Source organism: Pinus tabuliformis, chromosome 4_1, assembly GCF_031772625.1.
Source record: "Pinus tabuliformis cultivar Carrire ecotype Pingquan chromosome 4_1, CPIR1, whole genome shotgun sequence".
Lineage (NCBI taxonomy): Eukaryota > Viridiplantae > Streptophyta > Pinopsida > Pinales > Pinaceae > Pinus > Pinus tabuliformis.
Window position 1 is genome coordinate 504,009,640 of NC_142303.1, and position 16,419 is coordinate 504,026,058.

Here is a 16,419-nt window from a genome sequence, read left to right on the forward strand (position 1 = left end):
TCATGAGAAAAATAGCATAAAATAACAATGTTTAACATCAGCAACAAAAAGTACAGCAAACCATTAATTGAACACTTAACATAATGTTTTGATGAAGGAGTTCACCCCTCCTGGGCTACATCTCCTTGGTCCAGCTTCCATGGCTTGGGCCTCTGTATTAGCTCAATATGGAAAAAATGTTGTTTACAAAGATCTACTACTCCTGATACATATTCCAATGTGTTCAGAATGTCGAAATTAGCTAGGAACACCTTTTCCTGAGCTCAATTTGGTCGAAAAATGCTCCAATTATGACTCAAATAGTTTTTCCCTAGAAATTCTCCTCCAAAAATGGAGGAACTCCAGTTAAGGCCACCAAATCTGGAGTTGGCGCCAAAATTGTCGAATACCACCAAACTAAACTGGAGTTTAATTAGTGCTAATAGTAGGTTAATTAAGCACTAATCCAGTTTTAATGTGTTTTACCACGCAGTTAATGATAATCGTTAGCGCGCGGTTATCTCGGAGGAGTTCACATGGGACAGCCTGAAGTTCGCAGTTATTTTTGTCGGCACGGTTTCCGCTAACCACTTGAGCTGGTGGGTTATGTGGACACATGTCATTCCTATCTATTGGTTTAATGTTGCGGTTAAGGTGTGTTGTCCATCAGTTAACATTAACCATTTGTTATAATTGTGGCGTGTTCACATGGGGAGAGCTGGCCTGCGGGCTGCCCCCCCTCCCTAACCTCCAACTCACAAAACTTCAAACTTTAAATTTGCGTGATCCAACATATGGTTAAGTAAAAACTTGTAGTGAAGATGGTTAAGAGATTTGGTTTGTGGATAGGAGGTCATGGAGTCGAACCCCAGCACCTCCATAAAATTTTGTTTCACTACGTGTTGGCTTAGGGGGTCCTAACCCGGGTTCAAAGTTAGTTGCACCAAACAAATCCCTACACTACTGGCACTTTTGGAATCAATCCATGGTGCGCAACTAAAGTCTCACCCGAAGCAATATGTGGGGATTCTGGAACTAGGTTTTTGCACCCAAATATCAGTGTGATGTCCATTTGGCGACCTAGATCTACCTTCACCTCTATGCTCTTGCAGCCTATTGCCGTAACTTCCTCTAGTCGGCCTCTAAACCTCCGCGAAGGTCTACGACTAGCTTTTGCAGACCCTGAATAGGCGAATTAGCTATTTATGCACACCATAGATTATTCTCAAACCATTATTTTCTCAGATCTACTTAATTGTATGAAAATTTAAATAGAAAGCGTTATAATCTTCGCGTAATAACTTAACATTAATTGCATTCAGATAACAATGTACATCAAATAAAGTCATGTATCAATGCATCATTATTTCATAAACCAATTATTCATCACAACATAAGGCGCATTCATACACAACATAAGTTAATAGATAAAATACAGGATTTTTTGCAACAATCTTCTTTATTGATATTCAGTTAATCTTACAGACTCAATAGATCCCTGCGCACTCAGCTGCAGGGGTATATGCACTTAGTTGCGGACACTACTCTAGGCCTCTACACACTCGGCAATAGGGTTCTGTGCACTCAGCTGCGGACACTACTCTAGGCCTCTACGCACTCAACTGCAGAGCCTTTTCCTCCTCTAAGACTTCTAATTTTGCGCTAGACTTCTTCGCTTGTACCCATATACTTCTTCTCACTTGCCTTAGAAATTCCTAACACACACCTATTTGTACAATCCCATGGTCCACGGACCATGGGTATATCTTCAAAGCCGACTCAAGTTACATAAAAGAAGGGTAAAACCCTTTTTGATTCTTTAACTAACTACTTGCTCCACGACCATAACTTGCAGAGACTTGACATCCTTTTACATCAAATCTTGGGCTTCTGCCCCAAAACTGACCCAGGGGACCCCATCCCAACACTGTGTCGAGCCTGACCTTTGGGGAGGGACACGTGACTGCCTATGGGCTTGCCACTTGTCCCCTCCTCATTGGTCCACCTTTATCCACTAATAACCTGCCACGTCACCAACCTGAAATCCAACTAGAACATGACACTTGGTGAGCTCCGATTGGGTGCTGACCAAACTTTTACCTTGCACAGTCACCTGCCACGTCAGCAATACGGACTACAAACTGTGCAGTGACTATGCCTTTTTTAAATTTTGCTTGTTTAGCAAAGCGAACAGAACTCAATAACTTCTTCACATGAACTCGGCTTTCAGTGAAACGAGTTGTGTTAGGATCATTTTGCTGAGACGGATGCGGTCATTCAGGTTTCGAGCCATTCTGAGGACTCTAATTTTTTAGCTAAATATTGAGCGCCTTATCACTCCATGTGATGAGTTATTCTTCTCCCTCTCTTCTTTCATTACTTTGCAAAAGCTTATTAAACTATAAGTCCTCAAATTGCTCGACCTCTACTAGTTTTTACCTATATTCTTGTGATTTGTATATGTGAAAGTATACCAGAAATACATGGTTTATATCCTTGGATGAAGGAACCAATCCACGTTGTTATTTGTATATTTGTAATTACTATGTGTATAAGATGTATATGATGTCTCTGGTTTCCTGAAGATCATATAAGACACATAAAGATAGATGTTACCAGCCACTGGTCTTGTAAGAAATCCAACGTTGTCTCTGGAAGTGACAACATCTTTTGGCGTCGTTGTCAAGGAGCTTATTGAAGGATTTTTCCCCTGGGATATGACAAGTGAAGCACTCTTTGTGTAGGTGAGAAAATACGTTCTGATTGCATCCTCATCACCTTGGTGACTCCACAAATTTTATTATCATTTATCATCTTGGCTTTTAGAAAGCCTCGCACTAGCTCAGATACCTCAGCAGGAAAGCCCTTTTGTATTTGATCCAAAGTTTAATTTGTTGAAAAGTGTGCAACAAGAAATGCTTGTTGAGAATGCAACAAGATGATGGAGCTTAGTGGAAAGGAGTCACCTTCACTAAGTGGGCCCACAGGCAAATTATGTCGCAAAGTCTATTTTTGGATCACAGCAGGAGTGATCATAGCAGGAGTGATCAGAGTCTATTTTTAGACTACTATTCAAAAATAGAAAAGTCTAATATTATTTTCTCATAATAATATTTGGACTATAAACTTTATCTTATTCTCTTGGAGCACTTCAGTTTGAGCTACAGATGTGGCACATGCAGTTGTCAGAAGGAAATACGCTTTCTTTGTGGGTCAGTTGAGCTATTGCATGCATGACTTCAGTTAGAACTCAAGCAGTTGAGTTTGGTGGAGTTGATTGTGGAGTTGATGGAGTTGTGTTCAGTTTGACTTGGTTAAACTAGTTGTAATTAGTCTAACTGCAAATAGCCTAATGATGAGTTGTTAAACTAATTATTAACTCATAAAGCAACTAAATAATACATCAGTTAACTCAGTTGCATGGCAGTGCATGTATAGTTCAGTGGAGACAGGTGTTAGAGGTTGAGATTGCTATCAGTTGTGACTATAGTTGTGCATGAGACTTTGCACAAGCAATGTATTGAGTATGCCCATGAGAATGCCCAGTAATATAGCCTATGCTCACGTGATTTCCAGTGCGAGTGATTTTCCAAGGTAAATAGAACTTGGAACGAGTTTGGATTCATTCATTCTCTTGCAGGATTGTGCAGTGGAGGCAGGCAAAGTAGCGGGGGAGATTTGGAGATCAGATCTGAGCTGTATTGTGTGTAACAGGTGGAGATAGTGCTGATTACTTGTGAGGAGTATTGTACTATGTAATGTTACATGTTCTCAATCATTAATATATAGATAGTGTGGGGTTTTCAGCTGTAAGCTTTCCCCAGGTTACATACTGTGTTAATGTGTGCATGCGATTGATGTTTCATTGTTTTTGATGCTGCTAAATTGATGATCAACGTAGAGGAGGTTATGTATTATGCATGTATTCCGCAATAGTACATAATCGGGATAATCTCTGTGAATAAGTGTCATATTATTCAAAATTTATACATAATTTCCAAGAGTGTTTGGAAGGAGAAAAATCCTACTACCTATACTACTGTCTTGTCATTCTTTGAAGCTTACTTGTCCAGCTCCCAACACATTTTCATTCATGACTTAGATCTAACTCCTAAGGTCCTTAAATACCCTATAGAAGATAATGTAGAGCATCGTACCCCCAAAGCAGAGATCAAAGAGGAATAAACCTCATTAACAACTCATTTTGTTTCATTTCCTCCTCCTCCTGAGATTGAAAACTGTAAAGTTGTCCTAAATAACAACCATATCCACTATACACTCAATCATACCACTCTAAGTCTAGTTACTCCAACCCCTATGGTTTTAACCCAAGTCCCTCTAGAAAATCTCAATCCCCCTCCATTAATCCAGATGGTTGTTCTAGGTTTCTTACTGGATAAATAGTCCCTTCTTGATTTACCTCAACCCTTGAGTGCTATGCCTCAGCACTACCTAAAGCTTTTTCCTAGGTTCAATGGGGAAGACGAAAACAATGCATAGATACACATCGGAACCTTTTATGCTTTTGTTGAGAATCTAAATGTTGAACAATTGGATGTGGTCCTGAGACTCTTTGTGCAATCCCTTGATGCTGAGGCTAGAAAGTGGTTTAAAGCCCTACCCAATGCATTCATCACCACTTGGGAAGAACTTGAAAACTCTTTCACACAAAAGTGGGTTAAACAGAGAGATCATGAGTATGTCCTCATATAGTTCAATGCTATAAGGAAGAATCTAGAAGAGGATATTTCATAATTCATAAAAAGATTCAATAAGTAGTATAATAACCTACCAGTTGAGATAAAGTCTCCTCAAGTTTCCACTTGTGTAGTATTTGTGGGAGCTCTCGAGTCCGAATTTGAATTTACCCTAAGGGAAAGGAGGTCTCGTACTTTAGATCAACTCCAAGAGGATTTATTGAAGTGGAAGAAAATTTCACCTCGGCAGGGAAGTCAAGAGGAAAGAATAATCGTCATGAGAAGAAAAGGGGGAAAGAAGAAGCATCCTCCTCTGGTCCAGGTAAAGAATTACTGAACTAGAAGTGGGAAGAAATGGATAAGTTCATTAAGATTTTATCACATGAAGTGGTGAAGCTTGAGCTTGAGAACAAGAATGTCCCTGAACAGAATGCTCAAGGTAACAATCGAGGTTACAACCCACAATACCAAAGGCCACAATTGCAGATACTTCAAAGGGAAAGAAATGATCAACTCGATCAGATCCCTCGTCCTCTGTATTTAGAAAATGATCCAAATGAACAAACACCAGATACACATGAGACGCAAGGAGGCTTGTATTCCTCCTTCTTTGAAGAGGAACGGGAGGACATGGCTCACCATGGGATGTGCCCTGATAAAGAAGCAACAGTCAATGAGGAGGTCATAGGGGATTATTGATATTCCCCTAGTATTAAATAAAGGAAAAGGGAAGTTGAACCCTGACTCATCCAAAGTAAAAGCCTCCTTAAATAAGGAATGCAATAGCTCTGAGGAACATACAAAAGATAACACACCCATTCTGATGAAAACTATCGGTGATAAAGAAAGAGAGGTAGAGGTGGGAGGCGTAGAAAAGGGCCAATATGCATTTAATCTTCAAAAGAAACTTGAGAAGGTAAAGATTCTTGTTCCCCTAAATGAAATTCTAAAACAACCCACTTATAAATCTCAAGTCTCCCAGTTCATGCTCCCATCCACCGCAATACCGACCCATGACTGTTTAAACCTTCAAGAAGAAAGACCAATGCTTTTTTTGGGGGTTCATGTTTAAGAACTTAATTCTTCCACTGCACCCTTCTATGTGAACCTAGTAATCCATGACCTTTTATTACATAACTATATGTTGGACTCTGGAGCCTCACATAACCTCATTCCTTTAGCTGTGATGGAGCAGCTTTGCTTGCAGATCACTTGACCCTAAAAGGACCTATACTCCTTTGACTCTAAGAGAGTCAAATGCTTGGGAATGATAAAAGATCTGGTAGTAAACTTGGCTCAGATCCCTGTGGAGAGTGTAGTGATGGACATAGTAGTGGAAAATATTCCCCCTAGATTCGGCATGCTCCTATCTAGGTCTTGGGGTTCCAAGGTGGGGGGATCTATAAAATTAGATCTAACCTATGACATTATTCCCACTTTTGGAGGTGAAGAAAGGAGGTTGTACAAAGATTCTAGAGTTGTAAAGAATGTCACCCCGGCTGAAGGTTCTATAAATTCTCCTATATATGGAAAAGAAAGTAACCTCTCCTACTTGGTATTAGAAGAATATGAGACCATCTTAGAAGAAACGCAGGTACATCTAACGATGCAGTTAGACGACCAGCACACAGATAAAAACAAAGTATGGAAATTATACTTTGATGGAGCTAATTCCAAAGAAGGAAATGGAGTAGGAGTATTGTTGGTAAGTTCTGAGGGTAGCTTGATACCCCTCTCATTCAAGCTAGAGTTTGAGGCAACCAACAACGTGGCAGAGTATGAAGCATTTCTCCTTGGGCTACAAACAATGAGGAATATGAATATTGAATGCTTAACTATGCATGGAGACTCTGAGCTAATTGTAAAGCAGATCTGAAATCAATGCCAGGCCAAACACCCCAGATTGAGGACTTACCAGAATGAAGTATGGGATTTAATTGATAATTTATCCTTGGCCTTTAATATCCAATTTCTGCCCGGAGAAGAAAACAAAATGGTTTATTCCCTTGCTATAGGAGCAAACAACTTCAAATTTCCTCAAAATACGCTTCTCAGGTACGAGGTGGAGGTCAGACACAAACCCTCTATACCTGATAATGTCAAGCACTAGCAAGTATTCAAGGACAATGAGTAGGTCAAATGGTTTATAGAATTAGTTAGGGATTTCACTAGCTCAACTATTGATCAGGAAGAGGAACAAGAGGTAGATCAAGAACCAACTTCGTGGGAGAACACGGTGGCCAGACAGAAAATTCTACAGCTGGAAGGGAATACTATTCCTCGTGGGCTAGTTCCACTGGAAAAATTATTTAACTAGAATGATGTAGCCTCCAAAATAATGGCTCCAGAGATGGACGAGCAAGTAGAATATTGCAATATCAGCCCAGAAGATGAACCCCAGATGGTCTGACTATCAAAGGGAATCCCCTCACGATACAAATAGAGGTATTTAAATCTTTTCAAAATCTATAAGGATGTTTTTGCTTGGTATTATAAGGATTTAAAAGCATTTGATACTAACATCATACCTCATAAGATTCCTTTAAAGAGTGGAATAAAACCATGCAAGTAGAACCTCAAGCATATTAATCCACTCTTACTCCCCTCTATTGAAAAAGAAGTGAGGAAACTTCAACATGCTAAAATCATAGTGCCTTTAAGGTACTCAGAGTAGGTGGTCAATTTAGTCCTAGTCCGAAAAAAGAATGGGGAAATAAGGTTATGCGTAGATTTTCATAACCTTAATAGGGAATCTTTGAAAGACAATTACCCACTACACAAGATGGATTATATATTACAAAAGGTGGTGGGATCAGTTAGAATGTCCATGATGGATGGGTTATCTAGTTACAACCAAGTGGTAGTCCACCCTAATGATCAGAAGAAGATTGCTTTCACCACCCCTTGGGGAACTTTCATGTATGCTTACATGCCTTTCGGTCTTGTGAATGCAGGGGCCACTTTCTAGAGAGCTATGGATATAAATTTTCTAGGGGAGAAATACAAGTTCATAGTGGTATATTTGGACAGTATCACAGTCTTCTCTAAAACCGATGAAGAACACATCCTCCACCTGAATCTCACCTTTGAGAAATGCAGGAGGTATGGGTTGTCTTTAAATCCCAAGAAGTCTCAGTTTCCTTGAGTGAGGGGAAGCTACTTGGACACATAGCAACATAATAAGGAGTGAAGATTGACCCTAAGCGATTCGAAGCTATCATTCAAATTCTGCTACCCAGAAATAATTAAGAGGTCCAAGTCTCCTTGGGGAGAATCAATTTCTTGATAAGGTTCATACCCAACTATGTAGAAATATTGAAGGGTATCACTAATATGATAGAAAAAGTAGAATTAAGTCAAATAGAGCCCTAACTCTCGAGAGACTTTTACCAGAATTAAAGAAGCTTTTGTTGGAGTACCGATACTAGTCAGCCCTAACTACTTTGTACCTTTTTATATATTTTCTTTTGATTCTCCCCATACTATTGATGCAGTTCTACTACAGAAGAATAAACATGGTTATGAGCAGCCCATCGCCTTCTTCAGCCAAGTCCTGAGCAATGTTGAGCTGAAATATAACATCTTTGATAAACAAGCATATGCACTAGTCAAAGCTCTGAAGGAATTTCGAGTGTATGTACTACAGTTGAAAATCACATCATTTGTCATAACGATAGCGGTCAGGGACATCCTTGTGCAAGGAGACAGTGAAGGAAAAAGGGGTAGGTGGATAGCAAAGATATAGGAATATGAGTTGGACATAAAGCCTACTAAGCTCATAAAAGGTCAAGGGTTGGCCAAGATTTTATCAGAATCTAACTGCCAAGCTTTGGGAATAAACCTGATAATAGAGGAAGGCAGAACAGAAGTTCAGCAGAACAGGGTTAAAACATCAAAGCAAAAGATTTGTGCTAAATATGAGGGGTCACCCTAGTACAATAATATCATCCATTATCTCTTGTTCCTAAGGTGCCCACTAGGGATAGATAAATCTAAGTACAGGACTTTGAGACTGCAAGCTCAAAAGTATATCATATCCAATGGTCAACTCTACTGGAAGGACCTGGCGGGAGTTTTTTTGTTATGATTAGTGGAGGGAGAAACCCATAAAGTGATTGAAGAATTTCATGGGGGAGTTTGTGGAGGTCACTACAGCTGGAAGACCACAGCTCACAAAATCCTCAAGGCGGGATTCTATTAGCCTACACTATTTGGAAATGTGCATTTACAAGTCAGGTCTTATCAGAAGTGCCAAGTCTTTGCTGAGAGACAAAAACTCTCTCCTTTTCCCCTGATCCCATTGCATGTGGACGAACCTTTCAGGAAGTGGGGACTAGACTTCATAGGAGAGATAAACCCGCCTTCTAGTGGCCATCATAAGTGGATATTAACGGCCACGAATTATTTCACCAAGTGGGTAGAAGCCATGCCATCTAGAAATGCTACAGACTCAATGGTAATTAAGTTCATGGAGGAGAACATATTATCACATTTTGGTTGCCCCATCAAAATCATCACTGACAATGCCCAGGTCTTCAAATCAGAAAAATTCAACAGCTTCTGTCAAAAATTCAATATCATCATAGGGAACTCCACTACTTACTATCCCCATGGAAATGGTTTAGTTGAGTCCTCAAATAAAACTATGATGAGAGTGTTGAAGAAGACCATCACCGAAAATCAGAGGAATTAGGACACCCAATTGAAGTTTTCACTCTGGGCCAACCGAGTAACTCCTAAATGCTCCATTGGAAAATTGCCTTTCGAGCTTGTGTATGGTAAGGCTACAGTGTTCCCAATCCAATTAGCAATGCTAGTGGAAAAGTTACTACAAGAAGCTGAGGAGGAGCCAAGTTCTTTGATGCAAAGGATAAACCAACTGGTTGAGCTCCATGAAAATAGGGAATGGTTGGGGACTAAATTCGTAAATTACCATCAGAAGATGAAATCACTGTTTGACAAAAATGCCAAGGATTGACCTCTTCAACTAGGAGATTTAGTTCTCTGATGGGATATCCGACGGGAAGAAAATGGTAAGCACGAAAAATTTGATGCACTGTGGTTCGACCCTTTCAAGATTTCAGAAAAAAAAAAAAAAAAAAAAAAGGAAATAATACTTACCTACTTGAGAATCAAGAAGGTGAATCGTTGGAGCTACTAGTAAATGGTCAATTCCTTGAACTTTATTTTCATAATTAAAAGGCATTGTCTTGCACTCATTGTAAATATCGGTCTGTGTTGTAATTAACACATGAAATTTTCAGTTTTTTGTTTAAAAGTTCCACTTTCACAAAATTTTCACTTGTTTAAGAAGACTCCATGCCCAATGGAAAGAAAGCTACTGGTATGTAGGTTCTCATCACCTTTCCATCAAGGCACTGTCCCCAGTTGGAACCAATGTTGTCACTCACTACATTATGAGTTTTCAGTTTTCCCAAGTTCCAAATAACAGTGAATTTTGAAGCCATTTTTCAAACCTAAAAATCTCTCAAAGCTAAATCGAACCCTCTCCATTACATAGTGCTTGGAACAAGATTTCCAACAGTATATGGAAGTTTGAAAATGGACTTCTGCATCAGAAGATATGGCCTGTTAAATTTCAGGGGTTTTGTTCCCTTTAAAGTGAAGGAGAAAATCATATTGGAGGTCAGGGAGCTCATCACAATCGCACATCGGAAATTTTTCTGAAGTAGAAACAGGGAAGAGTAGCAAGATTAGTGCTCAACAATTGCCGATATCGTAAATCACAATCGAAATTCCTGCGATCCAGGCATATCGGCAATCAGTGGGTCAAGGTATTGTATATCGGTGATTGGCAGGTCCAAGGCATCGCAAATCCGCAATCGGCGTGACAACAAGGTTACAACTCCAAAACATTGTGATATCGTGATGTTGCGATATGATAGTGGAAAGTGTCAGGAGGGCCAAAAAATATTTAACAAAGGATTGTTGTGAAAAATGAAAGGTCGACAGACTCTTTCTCTCTCCTCCAGTAGGGCCATGTGGTAGCACAGGATTGGTCCTGAGAAAGACACATGGCAGCTGACGTCAGCATGACGTGGTGGCACAGAGGACATGTGGCATGCAGATTCAGCATTTTCATGGGTCCTATAGGGGTATATCCAGGCAACACATGTCACCACTCAGGAAGCGACACGTGTTACCGATGACATCATCAATCCCGCAAATCACGATCCGTGATCTCACAAGTCAAAGTCTTAGTCCAGATGTGATATTTTATACAATAGATTTAAAGGGCTGTCGTTTCCATTTCTTTTCAAAGGCTAAATATTAATTAAACACCCCCCATCTTTAGACGGCCTAGATTGACTCCGCCCAGATCAATGGCTTCCAGGCCTTTTCAGCCCCCCCACTATGTTTCCCTTTATCAGTGAGGGGGACATCCAGAAAAGCGGTCTCCCCATCGAGCCCTACCACTACGTGTCCCTCTCATATTATTTCACAACCCCCCCCCCCCTCACTTACCACTTACCACCCATGACCCCCTCTGAAAACCACTCAACCTCACACTCCTCCATATTACACCATAATTGTATCACCAGGCATATCAGGGTGTCAATAGTGTTTTACAGGGATTCTAGGAGGGTGGATGAGTTGGCAGCCACATTCAGATTCTGTTATCGCCATGATGGGTAACCGCTCCCACTTCGTGAAAGAGAAGGAACAAGACTGTTAAAACTTGAAAGTGACAAGGAACCGGCCGAGAGCGGATTAGCCATGATTTAGCATAAACATGCTTGGACTAGAGGCCAGCAAAGAAGAGTGGCATGGAGATATTTTCAGGACCATCATTTTAGTTTCGCTAGTTAATTCTATTTTTGTTGTCTTCAATTGTTTTTGCTGTTATTCTATTTTGTTTTCAAGAAAGGTATCTTACTGTTGTAATAATTAGAGGTTTAACGCAGAGACAACTAGTCATACAGATAGTTGTAAACTCTACCCATAAGATATGTTTGTAACTGATTTCCTTGCCCCCCCCCCCTTCCTTATAAAAGGGAGGAAGAAACACTTAGAAAAGGTTCTGAATTCTGTGGAAAAACTGACATAATTTCTGAAAATGTGTTAAATCCAGATTCACATCTTTCATATTATAAATGAAGTAGTAGCGATTCGAACATTCGAGTATTATAGTATGTTATTTCTCTATTAAAATTCCATTATGTTCACATTTCATCTTCGATTTCATGCAATTGTAGCTGCCAGAAATATCTCGTATGTTCTTACCGATTCATTTGTGTTGACTAGTTAATGCACATGCCTGTACGTAATTATGAGATTATATCTTTAAATTTGTGCTCCATGAATCATAACACCCAAACCTCTTATATCCACATGTCTATCTTTAACTTAGATAAGTATATAACTCTTGAGGTTTCAAGCTCTATATGATGAGTTATTGTTCTCCCTCTCTTCTTTCATTACTCTGCAAAGCTTGATTAAACGTAAGTCCTCGAATTACTCAGCCTCCACTAGTTTTACCTAGATTCCTATGAGTTGTATATGTGAAAGGATACCAAAAATACATGGTTTATATCCTTGGATGAAGGAACCAATCCATGTTGTTATTTGTATATTTGTAATTACTATGTGTATAATATGTGTATGATATCTCCAGTTTCCTAAAGATCTTATAAGACACATAAAGATAGATGTTACTAGGCACTGGTCTTGTAAGCAATCCAAGGATGTCTCTGGAAGCGACAACAAATGTTATAATAAAAGGATATGAAAAATAATTGAATACATTGATGTAAAGGTGGATAATTATTTACCCCTCAAAAGCTCATAGCCATGATTTATCATTCCACCCAATCAAATCAGTAGTGAAGATCAAGCATATTAGCTTGAAGAATTAGGAAAAGAGGAAGAAGATCAAGCAAAATTCTCTCACCCAAAACTCCCTCAAGGTACGTACAAAAGCATCACTCTACAAATCAGATTGTTGGTGATAAGGAAGTAGGGGTTAAAACTCAAAGAAGAATAATGAATACCTCTAGTTAACTAAATATTGCTATGTTGTCCATGATTGAACCAAAATATTTTCTTAGGAAAGCCAAGATGAACATTAGATAAAATCTATGAATCGGGAGCTAAACGAGACTTAGGAATTGCTTCCAAGACCATTAGATAAAAATGTCATTAGTAGTAAGAAATGAGGTTAGATTGGTATGTAAAGGCTATGCTCAAGTTGAGGGAATATGTTTTGAAGAGACATTTTCCCAACTAGCACAATTAGAGACAATTAGCATGTTCTTAGAATTTACATGTCACAAAAAGTTTAAAGTATATCAAATGGATGTAAAATCAAATTTCATGAATGGAAATTTTGAAGAAGAAGTTTACTTTAAATAGCTGTTACACTAAAAAATGTCACCATGGCTATTTACAGTTAGTATGACTCTATCAACAGTCATGCTATCCTCTTAGGCAAGTCTTATGCCTCTGCTCTCCATGTCAAACTCCAAAAAGAGAGAAAGTCTTTATAAATGTATTTATCTCTGGGTACGCAGGTTCTCTCAACCTTACCTGCGGGTACGCACCCAATGTTCACAAAAGCTGCGTACTTGTACGCTCTGTATGTAAAGGGGCAGGTGCGTCCCCCTGTAAAGGTCAAAATGCGCAAGCTTCATCTTTAAAAAGTTACTTGTGGTCATTTCTAGAGCATTCTAGAAGGTTGTTCGACGTGTATTGAGCGCCTCCAGATGGTTCATGTATCCCTACCAAAGAGGAACTTATCCCATCAAGAGAGGAGCTATCCCATCCAAAGAGGGGATTATCCCATTGATGGTGGACCTGATTAACTTCCTCTTGAGCACTATAAATACAGGCATTGGGCCAGAAGGAGGGGAGGTTGAAAGCTAAACATTTCTAAGGGTAGATGCTGCAGGAATTAGGACTCCCATTTAGAAGCTTGTGAGGAGAGATTGTCATCTTTGCTTGTTCTATTTGGAAGTGGGTGAGCTTTGTCAAAGTAAAGGAGAACTCTTGATGGACCCTGGGAGGGACTTACACAACACCAAGGCTCAGGTTGTAATTGTTCCTTTTGTTTCCTATTAATGCAAATGAGTCCATTCTTCTCAATAACTTGTTATTTATGAGTTGTTTCATGTACTCCTTGGTCTACGTGTTAAATATGTTTTATTCTATGAGATTATCAAGTGCTATTTAATCGTTTGATTGTTAGTGAATGCAGGTTTCGAAGTGAAGGAGGAGCTCATCCGGATCGGCGAGGCTGGACTACTACAACAGCGTTGGACTACAGGTAGGATCTAAACACTTGATTTCTTGTATGGTAAATGCATATTTAGAGAAGGATTGCTCTTGTTTGTCTTGTTTGTCACTAGAGAGTCTTAGGCTCCTAGGGAGGTTGGTTGTGTCCGCACTATCGACTCTTTCTGCCTGACAATAGCCTTAAGGTTTTTAGTTGCCGGAAAATCCTGACACTACTAAAAATTGCGTCAAGTCTTGATGGCCATTTGTTATTCTTGTGATGAAATTTAATCATTGTACTGACAAAGGATATATCACTAAATTTCATTTCATGTACATTCATACTATCGACAATTTTATGATCATCAAAATTATGATGGTAGTTATGTGCACATGTGGTCGAAGACATAAGGTGCTTCCTAACATAAGCGCTCATTGGAGTTCTGATATGAATAAGCATCATTCCATGTCATTGCAATACCAATGAAAGGACGGTTTCCTGGTGTCGCAAGGTCAATGACTAGACATCCTTCGATGAACTTTCCATAACTTCCACGCTTTTCATTTGACAGTTGGACATTACCTAGAATCGTAATACCAACGAGAGTAGGAGTCAGCCTACCATTGACATCATACATCCTTAGATGAAATTTCCATACCCACCACACTTTCCATTTAACAGTTAGACATTACCAGTCATTGTAACACCAGTGAAAGTGAGAGTCAATTGAATGATGACATCGGACATCGTTGTCATAAGTCCGTCAAACTATTTCAAAGGAAGACTAATGAACCAAAGTATTTTAAAGATATATATATATATATATATATATTAGAAACAATCCATATGACCCCTGATAAATTCCTTTGGGATCCAACGATGTTTATTCTTCCTCCTAATGGGATATATATATATATATATATATATATATATATGAGAAACACTCCATATGACCCCTGATAAATTCCTTTGGGATCCAACGATGTTTATTCTTCTTCCTAATGGTATGTTTTTTAGAATGTTTGGTAGATATTTGACAAATATTTGCGTGTAATTGTGTAATTTTGAAGTTATATAAACATTAATATGTAACCTACTAGGATAAATGACCAGCGAAGTGTTGTCGTTAAAGACAAACGCCCTCCAAAATTTTTCTTACACTTGAATTTTGGAGCCTATTTGTGATCCTGTGATCTGTCATTCCTTGATTATTCTCGGTTGCTTCATGATTGATTGTTGATTCACTAAGTGCTTAAGTCTTCTTCTAATTTTTTAACTGTCAAAGTCACTTACTTACACATGCTTATCATTTTGATGCATTCTCAAGTGCACCCTATCCTCGCAAAATCAGCAGCCAATATTTACCCTTGAAGATAGGCATTGAACAATCATTGAGATTAGTCACTATGAAATATCAAGAGTAGTCCCTACATACAGTGACTGTGTAGTTCTCAGTGACAGTAACTACACAACTCCCGATGATAGTCATTGCACAGCCCTTGCTGACAGTGATTTCGCAGTTCATAAAGATAGTGACTACACAATTCTTGTTTATAGTCAGTGTGAAATCTTAGTTGACAGTGAGTATGCAATCCTATCAACCAATCTTAGTTGCAATTGTATCATCATTTTAGTGAGTTTACTCGACTGTCACTTTTGCGCGCTTTTACTTTCATAAGTGTCACTTTCACTTTTGCGATTGACATTTTTGCTTGCTTCCACTTTAACAAGTGTTGCTTTTTTTTCTCTTCACTATGGCATGTGTCTCTTTAACTTTATTTAGCTTTTGCAATTGACATTTTTTCTTGCTTCCACTTTAACAAGTGTTGCTTTTTTTTTCCTTCACTATAGCATGTGTCTCTTTCACTTTCTTTAGCTTTTGTAAGTGTTTTTTTCACCTTTTCTTACTATTGCAAGTGTTACCTTTGATTTTTTTCACTCTAGCATGTGTCACACATTAGCGCACCATAAGAGGCATCCCTACCATTTTGTACTAGTTGATCATATATATTATAATAATATGTGCTAGACACTCTCCCACAACATAGCACACTTTTTGGTCACAGTTGACACTCCTATAACACTTGTATTCTAAATGTCGCAAAGTCATGTTTCTTGTTGCACTTAGAAATAAGTGTTGTGTTGTTGTCACTTCAAGGTATGCACATGGATTTTTAGTTATGTGGCATGTGTTGATGTTATTTGAATGTGATATCATCATTTCACGGTTTGTTTGTTCTCTCGTGTCTCACTGATCCCACACTTATCCATTGTTGGAGCTTTCACTGCCTTCACAACTTGCTCAATCTTCAAAAAATATTTATACCCCTTGCAACTTCACATTGCAAAGTATTATTTGTGCACTTCACAGTCACTTCCTCCAAGGACTGTGCATTACGCAATCACAGTGCACAGTGTTTTCCTCTTGTCCCTCAAAATTGTTCAATTCTCCCTACCAGTGAGTCTTCCACTACACACTCTCAGTCAATAGTTAGGCCTCACTATCTCCCT